Source organism: Mastigoproctus giganteus, chromosome 9, assembly GCF_048544385.1.
Source record: "Mastigoproctus giganteus isolate SK-2022 chromosome 9, ASM4854438v1, whole genome shotgun sequence".
Taxonomy (NCBI): domain Eukaryota; kingdom Metazoa; phylum Arthropoda; class Arachnida; order Uropygi; family Thelyphonidae; genus Mastigoproctus; species Mastigoproctus giganteus.
This window is the reverse complement of record NC_143583.1, coordinates 179,585,086-179,600,586: the sequence shown is the minus strand read 5'-3', so window position 1 is coordinate 179,600,586 and position 15,501 is coordinate 179,585,086.

The window sequence follows — 15,501 nt, the reverse complement described above, 5'->3', positions numbered from 1 at the left end:
GACGTGGAGTACAGAACGGGCAACAACTTGAAGACTACTTAGCAAATAGTCCGTACACAGTCCTCAACCGGCCAAACAATCTGGCAACGTTCTCTAGTTCGATGGGGGAGGCCACAATCGATGTCTCTCTGGCTACCAGATCCCTCGCTGGCCACCTAACATCGTGGACCGTCCAAGAAAGCTGGACCACGTCGGACCACAGGGCCATCACGTTTGAGCTCCAGCGCTCCCTTAGTCGACACCAAGCAGTGAGGCAGGCACAGCCAAGATATGCCATAGAGAAGGCGGATTGGCCACTCTTCCAAGCCACACTGACCACAGCAGCCCAATCGTTGAACATCATTGGACTCAGCCCGGATCAGCATCAGATGACGGTCGCTGGTCTCATCACTGAAGCTGCCAACACCTCTATCAAAAAGAAAAACCCAACCCCGGGGGCTGTACCCTGGTGGTCTCCAGAGCTACAGAGGCTTAGGCAGGAGGTGCACAGGAGAAGGAAACTCTTCCAGCGGGCAAGGCGCTCCCAGCCGGCAGCGGAAGTGGAGGCACTGAGACAGAACTTCCGAGATGCAAGGAACCTATACACGGCAACCATTCGCCAGCGTAAGATGCGCAGTTGGGAACACCTTGTTTCTACCACTGGGAATGATAACCCCTGGGGTGTGGTATACAGAGTAACCACATACAAACTCCCCAGGGGTGAGACCATACCAGCGACGAGGACACGGCAGGGTACTTATACCCGGACCTGGCAGGAAACAATTATTAACATCATGGATACCATGTTTCAAGACCATCTTGCCCCTTCTACCCCAGAGCAGATAACCCTCTGTGCAGACAATGAAACCTACTACACGACTGCAACAGAAGAACCTTTCACCAAACTTGAACTGGAAACAGCTGCCATGAGGATTAGAAACAAGAAGTCTCCTGGTTCTGATCTTTTGGAGCCAGAGATTGTCAAGAAAGCCGTCGAAACCATTCCAGAGGTGCTTCTTAATCTATACAACCACTGCCTCAAAGAAGGCCTGTTCCCCCAGGCCTGGAAAACTGCAAACTTGTGCCTCATTCCCAAAAGTCCCAACAAACAACTGGACCTTCCGGGGTCATACAGACCCATAGCACTGTTATCAGTCCTGAGCAAGCTCTTTGAGCACTTATTAAGAAACAGAATAGGGATCCACTACACTGCAGCCGGCTTGCAGTCACCCCGACAATATGGATTTAGGAAGGGATGCTCAACCTTGGATGTCCTGGAAAATATTACAAATGCTGCAACTACCTCAGATCAGAAATACTTTCTGGTCATAGCAATAGACTTTGCTGGGGCGTTTGACACTTTATGGTGGCCAAGCGTCCTGGCCCGACTCCGGAAAGCCAACCTACCATCAAATCTGTATCAAGTCATCAAATCCTACCTGTCGAATAGGTTCGTGACAGTCAGAGCACTATATTGTTCAGTAACAAGAGAAGTATTCAGAGGATGCCCACAGGGCTCAATCCTGGGCCCACTCCTATGGAACTTGGTTCTAGATGGCTTTTTGAACCTGGAACTCGGCGACGTCGTTCCCCTAGCCTATGCAGATGATGTGGTTCTGATGCTGCCTGGGGGATCTAGGGCGCAACTGGAGAACACCGCCAACAGAGCAATAGAAACTCTAGAGGACTGGGCTAACAACAATAACTTGAAGATCTCATCCTCGAAGACAAGATCTATATTATTAAAAGGATCCCTAGACACCAGACGACCCCCTCAAATCAAGATACAAGGTAACACAATCAAGCTTACCACCGAATTAAAGCACCTCGGAGTCGTACTAGACAAAAACCTGAGCTTTACACCACATATAGTGCACTTACGGAAGAAAATTAGAGGATACTCCGCACTTTTTGCGCGAATCACACGCAAGGAATGGGGTTTGAGGCGGAAAACCCTCAGCCTCTACTATAAAGCTATTTTCCTGCCAGCGATTACATATGCTTCTGGAATATGGTATCGCAAGGCTACCACTGCAGTGAACCGGAAAAAATTGGAGACTACACAGCGACACATACTCTTAACCATCTCGAGAGCATGTAACACTGTAAGTACCCACGCACTCCAGGCTCTAACGGGATCCCTCCCTCTGGACCTGGAGATTGTTAAGCATGGGCTACTCTATCAACTGACCAAAGGCAGAACGGCAACATGCCTCAACTACACCATAGATCTGTCAAATGATCCCAAATTAGAAAGGAACCGTCTCTCCGCTTACCTCCAACAAACTTGGCAGGCCCGCTGGGAGACCTCCAGCAAAGGTGCAATAACTAGAAAATTTCTACCCAACATACGGCTGGTATACCCGAATTATCCACCGTGGCTCTCACCAGGACTCTACACCACCTACCTGCTGACGGGACACGGGGCCATTAGAGACAAACTACAAGGTTTTGGACTGAGTGATACACCGTTCTGCCTCTGCGGTGAACGTGAAACGTGGGAGCACCTAATGTACAGTTGCCCACTATATGAGGACCTCTATTGTAGGTTCATTACTAGAACACAGCTTAACCTCCGTAATCAAGAAGACCTCGCCGTAACTGAAGCTGACACATACAAGGCATTCGCGCAGCTGGCCCAGGACCTCTTCACAAGGAGAAGGACGCTCACACAGCCTCAACCACTGCAGTAAACAACCATGCCGTGCAGGCCAGCAGAATGTCTACACAACCACGGAAACCTTCCCAGATACTACCATGCAAGGGCTCAGAGAAATGCTTGCAGCACATTGCTGCCACCTAGCCATATGGCGATCTGGGCTGGCAACCTTGACCAGCCTGCTTTCACTCCTATTCCTTGGCAGGGGGGGGGGGGAGATGGCTCGCTGTCTTCTCCTCCTCCTGCCATCCCCCTTTCCCTCTGGTGGGGCATGGGCATGCCCCACTGACTGCAGGGGCCATCTACCCTATCGGCCCCTTACTTCTCTTTCTTCCCCCAGCCTTCAGTCTCCCTACCCTTCTCTTTGACTATTCACCGCGAAAGCCCCACGCATCCAAATTTAAATTAGCACCAAAATTATTGCCCGCCCCATTAGGCCTCTAGAACTTGTCATTTTAGCTTACAATCCCATGGTAATTTCGGGGAACAAACCCCACATACTAACTTAATAGCGATTTTGCAATTATACCACCGCGATTATCTATCCTTTTTTTTTTTTTTTTTTTTTTTTCTATAGGACCCAGCCGCTGAAATCCCAGGAAATTAGGCGGCAGGACCTGCCAGAGTATAATAAATTTCAAGGTACACCTGGCCAGCCTCCTCGTTGGCATAGTACGGACAACGTCGGGTCTCATCAGGGGCTCGACGGCCAATAGAACAATGGGCACAACATACTACACAACACATGATCCACACACTTTTAAATCTCTGGTCTTGACAGAGTACTGTCCCTCGATACAGCGAACACTCGCGGAGATGGGAGAAATTCCTGGTGCCGTTTGACCCTCAACATACTTTGTACTTTGTACTTTGTATGCACCTGTCACAGTCTGCGTGAGTAGCACAGTGGTATCGTCACCGTCCTCCCCACACCGGGTGGAAAAGGACCGGGTTCGAATCCCGTCGATGACGCGAGGAACTTTAGTGGGCTTTTTTCACTCCGTGGCTGAGTTAGTCGGTCTCAGGCGTAGATAGCAAGGTTTTTTTCCCTCAGAAACTGGGGTTTTTTGTCCAGCAAAACAGGCAAATCGACCAGAGAACACACGCAATTTACAGACACGAATACGGGTTAATGTAATCGTTTACGGGTAACCCTAATATAGTAATTTGATATGCACCCGTCACGTCAACAAGGAACTGTTCAGGCAGGTGGACGGTCGGTAATGATCTGGGACGTGTGTTCAACTGGCACATGTTGGAACCTCTGGTACGTCTAGATGCATCTCTGAACGGTCCAGGTTATGTCCTTCCTTTCAGATCATCTGCATTCCTTCATGGTCATCGTGCACCCACAGGGCAATGGACTCTTCCAGCAGGACATTGCGCCTCTCAACAGAGCTGTGGGAACTAGAACATGGTTAGAACAGCATTCGCAGATTTTACCACCGTGGAATGGCCTCCCTGTGGACATGAACCCTGTGGGACATCTTTGGGATGCTGTGCAAAGGTCCGTTCACGCTTTGGATCGTCCACCCAGGGATGTGACGGAATTATGGACAGCGGTGCAATAAACATGGACGGAAATACCTGTGGATTGCTTTCGTGAACTAGTGGACTCAATGCCTTGCGGTGTGACTGCCCTTATCCAGGCGAAAGGTGGGCCTACTCGTTACTAAGCAGTTATCCCATGATTTCTGTCCACTCGGTATATATATCACAAAGAACCCCTTATCGCTGTTTTACTTTGAATTTGGGTAGTTGACCCCAGACGAAGTCACCTAGATTGCGGGTAAGCAACGATAAGATTTATATATTATCCTTTTGTATACTAACCTTTGTACATTATATTATCCTATGCGTTTTCTATAAATCTATCTAGGTATATATTTTCTATAAATTTTAATATGATTATCTTATTATAATCTTCCCCATGTTATAAAAATCCGATATATATATACTGTATATATATATATATATATATATATATATATATATATATATAGCACACTATTCAAATATTATATTAGCTCTTTCTATCTCAAGAAACAAATATTAACTCTAGTTTACATGAACTCACAAGTGATCGCAGGATTTTCTAAAGGGGTAGGGAGGCTAAAGCAGTGTTCTCAAGAAGCATTAAGCTTTAATCATCATGTGGCAGCAAACAAAAAAAAATTACTTTGAACATAAAAGATGAGGCCTACAGCTACTTGAGCCCTTAACAGGAACTGCCCCTATATGTACAACTGGTTTTATTAGGTGAGAGGTTATTTGTGGTAATGGCAGTCTGCTAATCCACTGCTTCTTTATTATAGTACAAGAGGTTATTATTTGAGATTTTCCATGATTTATTAGAACACTGGTATGCAAAACTTAAGGACTTACACCATTGGGATAGCTACCATGTAGGCAGGCAAGGCAATTGCCTCCGGGCCCAGCGTCTTTGGCTGTCTCCTGTTTTTGCAATTTTCATTAATTAAGTTGGGCCCGAACATGTTCTTTGTCTCCGGGCCCGAAAGAGGGTAGCTACGCTAGTGACCAACACCATTTCTAAAGGTTAAAACCACAAAATCTTTACTTAAGGTACTCTTTACTGATGAGAGTAGATTCAGTCTCAGCAGTGATTCTGGACGTCAGCTAATCTGATGAGAGGTTGGCACAAAGTTTCACCCCGCAAACGTCACTGAAAGGGATCGAAATGGCGGTCGAGGTGTTCTCGTCTGGGGAGGCGTTACCTTGGATGGACGTACACAACTCCAGATACTGGAAGGTAGTACTGTAACCAGTGCACACCACTGTACTGAGTTAATCCTTCCCCCATGTGCGTTTGTACCGAGGTGCCATTGACCCCGAATTCGTGTTTATGGATGATAACGTCACACCCAATCGCACTGCAGCTGTTGATATGCTTTTGGAAAGTGAGGACATTGTTCGTATGGGCTGGCCTGCCCGTTCCCGCGATCTAAATCCCATCGAATCCATATGGGACGCTCTAGGAAAAACCTAGCAGCACGTCCACACCCACAAGAAAATGTTCACCAGCTGAAGATGGCGCTGACAGAGGAATGGACGATGTTACCGCAAGAACTTATCAACATCGTTCTGAGTACGGACAGGCCATACAAAGCCTGCATCGACAATAGGGGTGGCCACATCTCCTACTGAGAACCACCGCTTCCCTTTGTTCCATCTTTGGCAGTGATGCATCTGTATCATAGCAGCCAGTGCTATGTTGCCATTTTTGCATAAAGTCCCTCTGTACCGTTTTGTTTCAGTTGTGTCAGTGTTGTTTCCTCCATCATTTCTGTACCTCACGAGGTTCCTTTAGTATGCTTTTCCCATATCCAGGCCACTCCTATGAGAAGCTACAGGTGAAAACCTGACTGGTCCTTAAGTTTGGCACACAAGTATATTATTTTACAGTACCGTTATTGATAACAAGTTTATGCATTGCGAGAATATTTAATATCACGTCGTACGCTTTAGAAAATCAAAAGATATTCCTTTATTTTGGGTATTTTTCGTAATTACCCATCATATTTTGTCAATTAATTAGTTTTATTGTATTTGCCATTCTTAAATTTGTATACAATTTATTAAATACAGTATTTATTTTATATTTGTGTTTAGCGAGTAGCTGAATGAATATTTTACTCAGGAATTAGCTTCAATTTTCCATTCACTATCAACAAACGCTGTAAGATTTTCCTTATATGTGAATTAAATATTAAATACTGTATTAATGAAATAATACAATTCAAGGCCACAACGGTTTGTTAAAGTTTTGTCAAGTGCGTGCTTCAAAAAAATGTCATCAGAGGAATCTGATACGGAACTGTTACATAAAATAGCAATCCTTACATAAATATATATTTTTTTAAAATAATTTTTTTTATTTTAACAAAAAAATTTTCTTAAAACAAAATAAAATTTTTGTTTTAAGAAAAATTAAAATTTAACCAAACTAGTTCAAGATAATGAAGTAAAGGCAAGTAATGTAATGGAGAATAAAGTTAAGTTAAATTGATTTAACAAAACTGAAGCCGACGGGGCTGACCGGATAGATAAAGTGCTTGCCTGGCAACCCAAAGGTCGCGAGTTCGAATCCCGTCTCGGGCTTCGATCAAAGTACTGCAAAATCCTTGGGAGGTGCATTATGGCCACTGAAGCCGATGCGCCAACAACCAACTAAAAAAAAAACAAAAAACCTGATTGATTACGTCGAACCAATTTTTTTTTTTTTTTTTTTTTTGATTTGGTAGTTCTTGGCGCATCGGCTTCTGTGGCCATATTGCACCTCCCAAGGTTTTTGCAGTACTTTGATCCAAGCCCGAGGCGGGAATCGAACCCGCGACCTTTGGGTTGCCGGGCAGGTACTTTACCCACTCGGCTAGCCCGGTCGGCTGTCGAACCAATGATTAAACAATTACATCGGCTGTGCTGTAATACAGAAAAATATGGAGAATCTAATTTGGAATATGTCTAATTCTCCATATTTCTTATATACAGATTCCCTCCTACTTCTCTCTCAGGGTACTCAGATTTTTTTGGCTGGTAGCCTCAAGGCTTCCTTGCACCATATGGCTAATAATAATAATATATAAAAAGTAAGTCTTACCTTGAGATTATCAATACCGGCTATACATTGCTGCTAATAATCCATCGACTACTTCATCAACGAGCATGTGAATTAAACACAAACAATTAATCCGATGGATTTTCTATGTGTTTTCTTTTTAAACGAAACAGTAATGTTCAGATTCAATCGGCAACTTTCCGGACGTAAAAATCACCAAGATTATTCACACAATAATTCGTGATAATTTGGAATATGTAAAGTTCCTTACTACAGAACACGATAGCTGCACGCTTTTACTGAAAGCAGATAAACAAACAGCATGGAAAACTAAAAGACAAAAAAATAATAAAAATAGAAACGTTACAGCCTTTACCTTCTCTAGCAAAGCCACCAATTCACACAGCCAAAGGCAGACGACCAATCCACTATTTGCTTTAAATTCATATAAAACATTCTCAAGAAAATTATAATTTCATAACTTCTATAACAGAAACACTGAAAAACACAGTGCTAACTACTTCTAATTAATAATAGTCACTTTTCCGAGGTTTGTACTTCTTTAAAATTTATAAAATAAATAATAATAAGCTTTACAACGCGTACAATCTGCCATCACTCTCAATCGCTGTTTGCCGTCTGCAGATTATAACCCCAAAAGTGCGCCTAGCAAAAATCTCTCACACACACACAAAAAAAAGGTATTTTGACTAAAATTTATAATTGCTTTTTTATCTATAAAAATGTATTATTAATTTTTACATTAAATAATTATTTTTACCTTGTTTCATTTAAATTAATTAAATTTAATTTAACAGTATAACAATTAAATTATAATTGTTATACTGTTTAAAATTTCAAGAAATAAATATTAGAACAACTTAATTTAAACAGAAAAACCTACATTACAAAGACAAAGAAAATTAAAAGGACTTGGGAAAAAAAAAAACTTGTGAAACTGTTATACCACTCTTTTAAAATAGTGATTTTATTAAATAGTTCTCGGTGTGATCACTGCTTAAATTTAGGTAAAATACGTCCGCTTTCACACATAGTGGCGAAACTACCGTACTACCAGAGGCATCACCTTGAAGGGGAGGAGGAGGGAAAGTTCAGGTGAGTCTCAGTCAGTTCGATTGGCATGGTTATTAAAGATCAATAGGGATGCTCATTCTTGAATCTCTCAGGAGGGATCCAGAATTTTTAATTTTGCTAAATATTTATACTGTCTACACATGGTATTCAATCAGCAGTTTATACTATTATGAGGAAAATAATGACGTTTCCGATGAAATGTAAATACGCTAAAGATCGATATACCAGCTACCCTCATTATTGGCCTGCCAGATGGTTGGTTGGTTTAATAGCTCATTGGAAGCTGAGGCCATAGTGCGTCAAGTCAACCAACGTACCACACGGTCTCCATTAAAATAACAGACACATGAGGCAAGTTGTGCAGGGTAAAATATCGCCAATTGGAAGGACTTATATTACAATACAAAAATACTAATCTAACAAAAAATTACTTAAGTGGAAAATTTCAAATATCCAGTATTTTTTCATTTTGTTTCCCACACAGAAAGCTCAAATACTGGACTAGTACTATGCTGGTCAAAACCAGACACCTGACCACACCATTCACTATAAATAACCCAAAGAAATTCCAGTGCCAACCCATCACACTATCAGAAAGATGACAACAAATAGTAGTCAACCCCTTTGGGGTTGACTTTGGCAGTGTCTACATTGTTTGTAGTGAGATGGTATCCTGTAGTCTGGATAATGCTATAAAGCAGAGGCAACCAGGAAATGGTTAATCATTACCAACTAGTGATTGGCAAAGCTCATTTTAGTTGATTACAGCTCATCACAAAAATAGTCTACATTAAAAAAACACATTCCATAAAGAATTGTCATCGCAATATTTATAGATATTAAACATTTGCCTGAATATTAATATTATATTAAATATTATGCATAATGCTGATGAGTGTATGCTATCATCAACATCAAAGCCTGAGAATTACGCATGGACTGTTGTGACTGACTAGAGTGTCATCTAATATCCTCCCATAATGATTGTTCCTTAGGCAAGCTGCTGTATGGTTTTCTGGCATTTTAATTAATTGCATTGCAATTCTGCATTGTCATTTGCATTCTAAAATCTAAGTAGCATTGTAATAAATCATATCATTAAAGTTATATTAAGTACTTTTCTACTTTTTGCTCAAAAATGATTTACAGACAAATATTCCAATGCTAGAAATCTCATTAGCTACTTGCATGATTTAGTTTATAAGTTTACTTCAAATTTTTATATTATAAAATTAAATACAAACATTTTTATAATAAAAAATTATAATAATTCCACAAGAAGCATTTTATTTAAGATAAAGATATACTTATATAAAAAAAATTGTAATATTTTGATCATGAAACTATGTTTATTTTTAGATTTTAAACATTTATAAGAGCATGTGAAATTTTCTTGTAAATTTTGGTCAGTCGAGTACGTGAGATTTAATATTGCATGGTAGTAGCTTAGTTGGCATGATATATCATCATCTGTCACCCATTTGGAGAAGTCTGGGTTCGCCTCCTGTCAAGCGTGAACTCTAGAAGGAAGATTAAAGGAATTTCTAGTCCTCTTTAAAATGAGACTGCAGTTGGCTAACTTCAGGATCTCTCTCTCTCCTATGAGTTATTCCAGGTTTTTCAGCCTGCACAACAATCACACCAGCCTGTGTACTATCTCTGTATGTACAGGTATAAAATGGAAATTGGGCTCCACAGATAGATACAAATCTACAGACAAAATGCAGTGATACAGATGAGCAACATTAACTTGTCTATAATCCTCCCACAAGTAGTTACGTCACCACTCTAGGGGTGAACTCAAAAAGGAAGGGGATGAATCAGATTGGTCCACTTGATATTGAGGGTTTGATTGTTGATGAGCCTGCTGAGGTAGCTAACAAACTAAATGAATATTTTGCATCTACATTCACACATGAGGAGTTATTAAGGGAGGAGAATGCCAGAGGTTTATCAAACTGTAACAGGGAGCCAAAGGATTTTGTAATAATTGAGAACAAAGTGGAGGAGAAATTGTTGAATTTAAAAATAAGAAAGGCACCCGGAATGGATGGGATCTATCCAGTTATATTAAAGGTAGCAGCAAAGGAAGTAAGCAGGCCCTTAGCCATGATTATGAAGGCATCCTTGGACTCAGGGGTGGTCCCCACAGACTGGAGATGTGCAAATGTATCCCCAATTTGCAAAGGGGGATCGCCAAGTGACACGAGTAATTACAGACCTGTTAGTTTAACTTCTGTTCTGGGGAATATGATGGAGTGACTGGTTAAAGAGTGCTGCAAAATCATCTAGACAAGACTGCAGTTATAGTTCAGACACACCATGGGTTTATTAAGAGGAAGGCTTGTCTGACCAATTTGAATGGATACTATGATGTGATCACAAAGGAATTGGATGCAAAAAAAATTTTGATATCATATACTTCAATTTCGGGAAAGCTTTTGATACTGTTGCACAAGGAAGACTAGTGTACAAGTTGGAGCTGTATGGCATTAAGGGCAAGTTGCTTTTCTATGGATAAAGGGATGGTTGAGTGGGAGAAGACAGAGAGTGATAATCAATGGACACTGCTCTTCATGGATTAATGTTATTAGTGGTGTCTCCCAGGGGTCCATTGCTGTTTTCTGTATTTATCAATGATATTGATGAAGGTACATCAGGCTAAACGTCCAAGTTTGCAGATGATATTGTATGTGATGACGGTACACTACTGCAACAGGATCTGGAAAAGTTGAGCAAATGGGTTGAGAGGTGGCAACTGAAGTTTAATATTGTGCAGTAACTACACTCAAGGTAGTGAAGAATAAAAAATACTTTGGGGTAATTGTGCAGTCAGATATGAATTTTTCTGAGCAGTGCAAGCAGGCTGCAAGAGTAGCTCATGAGGCCTTGTCAATGATATATAGGAATTTTTATAGCAGGGATAAGGAGGTGATTATCCCCTTCTATAAGGCAATGGTCAGGCCACACCTTGAGTACTGCATACAGGTCTGGATACCTAATTTTCAGAAAGATGTAGAGCTTCTAGAATAAGTACAGAGAAAGGCAACAAGATAGTGAATGGAACAAAGGTTGCTACTGCCAAGAAGTTCTGCAAATTGCAAAATCTGGATACTAGGCATCTGTGAGGTGATCTGATTGAGGTGTATAAGCCTTTGAGCAAGCTCAATGCTGATGGGATTCTTCCTCCTGCTCAGATTTTGCACCTGAGGGGGCATAAATTCAAATTGAGGACAGTTGCAGAACAAACGTGTGGAAATTTGCCTTTAGCCAGCAGGTGGTTGAATGCTGGAACTAACTTCCATCTGTTGTGGAAGTTAGCAGCTTAAATAAATTCAAGGCTGAGCTAGACAAACTTTTGGAATGAATGGATGTGTGAAACATGCAGGTTTTTTTTGGCTGATGCTATATAAGCTTGCTTTCTTGCATCATATGCCTCTATTAATGCTAACCTTCATTGCCATTAAACTCAATTATGAACTACAAAAGGTAAACATACATAAATATATATATATATACAGAGTTGTTAAAATTAAAGTATCCCTATGTAGAGTGCTCCAAAGCCCTCTACATAGGGATACTTTGTAGAAGGCTCCAAAGCCCTCTATATAGGGATAAAAAAAAAAAAAGGTAAACTGTAGCCCTTATCAAACTGCAGGATGGAAGCCTCCTCAACAATTCATGCTGAGGGAAATGGACCATAATTTGCCACGCTGGTCCAGTGCGGGTTGGTAGATCGACTGTATTTAGCAGAGGCTTGAACCCCGGTCTACTCAAAGAGTGTGTGCTACTGCACTCCCTCTCCTGACCACTCGGCTACAGAGGCCTTACATAGGGATACTTTAATTTTAACAACCTGTATATATACACTGGTTAGGTTAAGCTTGTAACTTACACTGATGAGAGGATAACAGATAAGCACAATGCTGTCTTTTACCCTAAACAGACAGTAACAGTGAGTAATGTTTGGTTGTTCAGTTTTTTTTTTACTTTGGCTAGAACCTCCCTCCTGTCTATTTAATCTTTCACCTTTCTCCAGGGTTGTAGTTGGTTTTATATGCAGAAGTATTTTGGCAGTGTGTCTTGCTGTGTTTGTTGTTGCTGTCTTCTGCTGCTTGTTCAGATAACAAATTTGTAGTCTGTATATGACCACCTTAAAATCAGTTAGAGGCAAACTGTGCAAGAAAGAAAGCTTATACAGCATAAGCAAACAAAAAAAAAAAAAAAAACCTTCTTATTTCACCTATCCATCTCCTCCAATATTCTGTCTAGTTCTGCTTGTTCATTTCTGCTTATTCCAATGTGTCCTATGACCCAGCAGAATCTAGTGTTTTGATTTCTTCTTGTTAGTATGTTATGAATTTGCTACAGGATTGGCGAGTAATTTATGTTGCTGCTGTTGCAGAACTTGTAGTGTGATGAGATGTGAAGATTATGCGTCCAGTACGGATGTGAGCCATATCTGATCAACAGCTAACAGTATAGCATGAAACTCAGCAGTATACTTATACTGCATTTTGTCAATAATCAAGTGCAGTAAAAATGCTATGACAGGCACTCTGCCATAGTGCCTGCCTTGTCTTCTGTTTTGGTGCTATCCATGTAATCTGGAAATTGGTATGTATAGGCAGAACATAAAATCATTCAAATTTTCAGGGTATACAGCTCTTTTCCCACTCAAGGAGATAAACGTACAGGGGTATACAGCTCTTTCCCCACTCAAGGAGATAAAGGTACAGGTTGGTAGCGCAGGTTAGAGTCAGGGACTTTGGTAGAGTTGCTATTCCATCTAAGCTTATACCACAATGCAGGAGCAACTCTCATAAGCATATGCCTGATGGTCTATTAATGGTTAGGCATGCTGTGTAAGTTTTCCAGACTTGACACAGAGCACTATGGATATAGAAGTGGCAAAGGAAGTAAGCAAACCCTTAGCCATAATTATAAGAGCTTCCTTGGACTCAGGGGAAGTACCCATAGACTGGAGATGTGCAAATGTGACCCCAATTCACAAAGGAGGATCAAAGGCTGACACAAGTAATTATAGATCTGTGAGTTTAACTTCTGTTCCAGGAAAGTTAATGGAGGCACTGGTTAAAGAAGCACTTCAGGATCATCTAGACAAGACTTCAGTTATAGCTTGGACACAGCATGGTTTTGTTAAGGGGAAGTCTTGCCTGACCAATTTGATTGGATACTATGATGCAGTCACAAAAGAGTTGGATGCAGGGAATAACTTTGATATTATATACGTGGATCTTAGAAAGGCTTTTGATACTGTTGGAGCCAAATTGCTGCTATGGATAAAGGGGTGGTTCAGGGGGAAAAGACAGAGAGTGGGAATCAATGGACACTGCTCATCGTGGACTAATGTTATTAGTGGAGTCCCTCAGGGTCCATTATTGTTTTCTGTATTTATAAATAATATTGATGATAGTATATCAAGCTTAATGTCCAAGTTTGCAGACGATACAAAGGTTGGCAGGGTTGTTAAGGACACTACTCATGCTATGCTGCTGCAACAGGATCTGGAAAGGTTGAGCAGATGGGCTGAGAGGTGGCAAATGAAGGCAAATAACATTGACAAATGTAAAGTACTACATATGGGAAACAGCAACCCCAGAGCAATGTATCAACTCTGTGGTACTACACTGACAGTGGTAGAGAATGAATAGGACCTAGGGTAATTGTGCAGGCAGATATGAATTTCTTGGAGCAGTGCAGATGGGCTGCAAGAGTAGCTCATGGTGTCTTGTCAATGATATAGGAATTTTTCTAGCAGGGATAAGGAGGTGATTATTCCCTTGTATAAGGCAATGGTCAGGCCACACCTTGAGTACTGTGTACAGGTCTGGAGGCCTCATTTCAAGAAGGATGTAGAGCTGCTGGAACGAGTACAGAGAAGGGCAACATGTTGTTGTTTTGGTGTTTATTGGCGCATCAACAACGGAGATCATAGTGCGCCAGTTCATTTGTTATACAAGGTTCTCTTTATATAAATCTTGTTCGAATGTACAAGGTTAACTGTTTCTGTGGTATTATACTATTATTTACAGCAGATGGTATATGTTGATTGCTTGTATGAATCTAAAAATATCTAATACGTGTTCTTCGTCACCTATAAGATCTTTAAGGGTGATGTTTTGGTTTCCTTTATATAATGATGAAAAAATTCGGTGTCGATCACTTTCATATGTTGGGCATTCTATAAGTATATGTTTAACTGTTTGGATAGTATTGCATACTTGGCATCTTGGGGTTCTTCTGCACGTAATAGATAACCATTTGTGAAATGTGTATGGCCTATCCGCAATCTGATCAGAACAACTTCTCTCCTTGATGAGAGAGAAGGGCAACAAAATTAGTGAATGGAACAAAGGGTTGCTCTTACAAAGAAAGGCTTAAGTTTTGCAAATTACAGTGTCTGGAGACTAGGCACCGGCGAGGTGATCTGATAGAGGTATAAAGCCTTGAATGTCTGGGTGCGAGGTTCGCCTGTGCAGACATTGCTCCTTAAAGCTCTTCAAACAGAGAAGTTTTTCCTGATTTATTTTCTGCTTTATTAGTTTAAATTGTCATATTAACTTTTTTCTAGAGTAGCTTTATATTCCTAGTTACGATACTTAGTTTAAAGTTTAACTTAGACAGAGATTTCGTAGATATTACTTAGTATCGGTAACGGTATCAAATCCACGTGTCACAAATTGAACGAGAGGTCTTTTAACCAAATTTAGTCGATTTATTAACCAATTGTTATATCAAATTATCTTCTATAAGTAGATTATAGACCTAGGCAGGATCCTTAGTTTAGTCTAAATTGAGATAGCGAGATTTCGAAGCTAATCAATACTTACGAGTCCGTAGAAATACCGTTCGTGAATTCCCGCCATTTTTACACGATAGCATAAGCTTAGTGTAGTATACTGCATAATATAATATTGTCAATTAATCAGTAAATCTATTAATCTTGATAAACTTTTATTGTCAATTAAATTGTATTTTTAACTCTATAAATATATATAACGACTTAATCGTAACAAATAATTAATACATAACTATAGTGGTACACGTGATACGGAAGTTGTATAAAGGGAACACTAGATACCGAAAAAAAAAAAAAATATATATATATATATATATATATATATATATATATAACATAACTGTTTTGGGATATAACTTAAGGATTTAA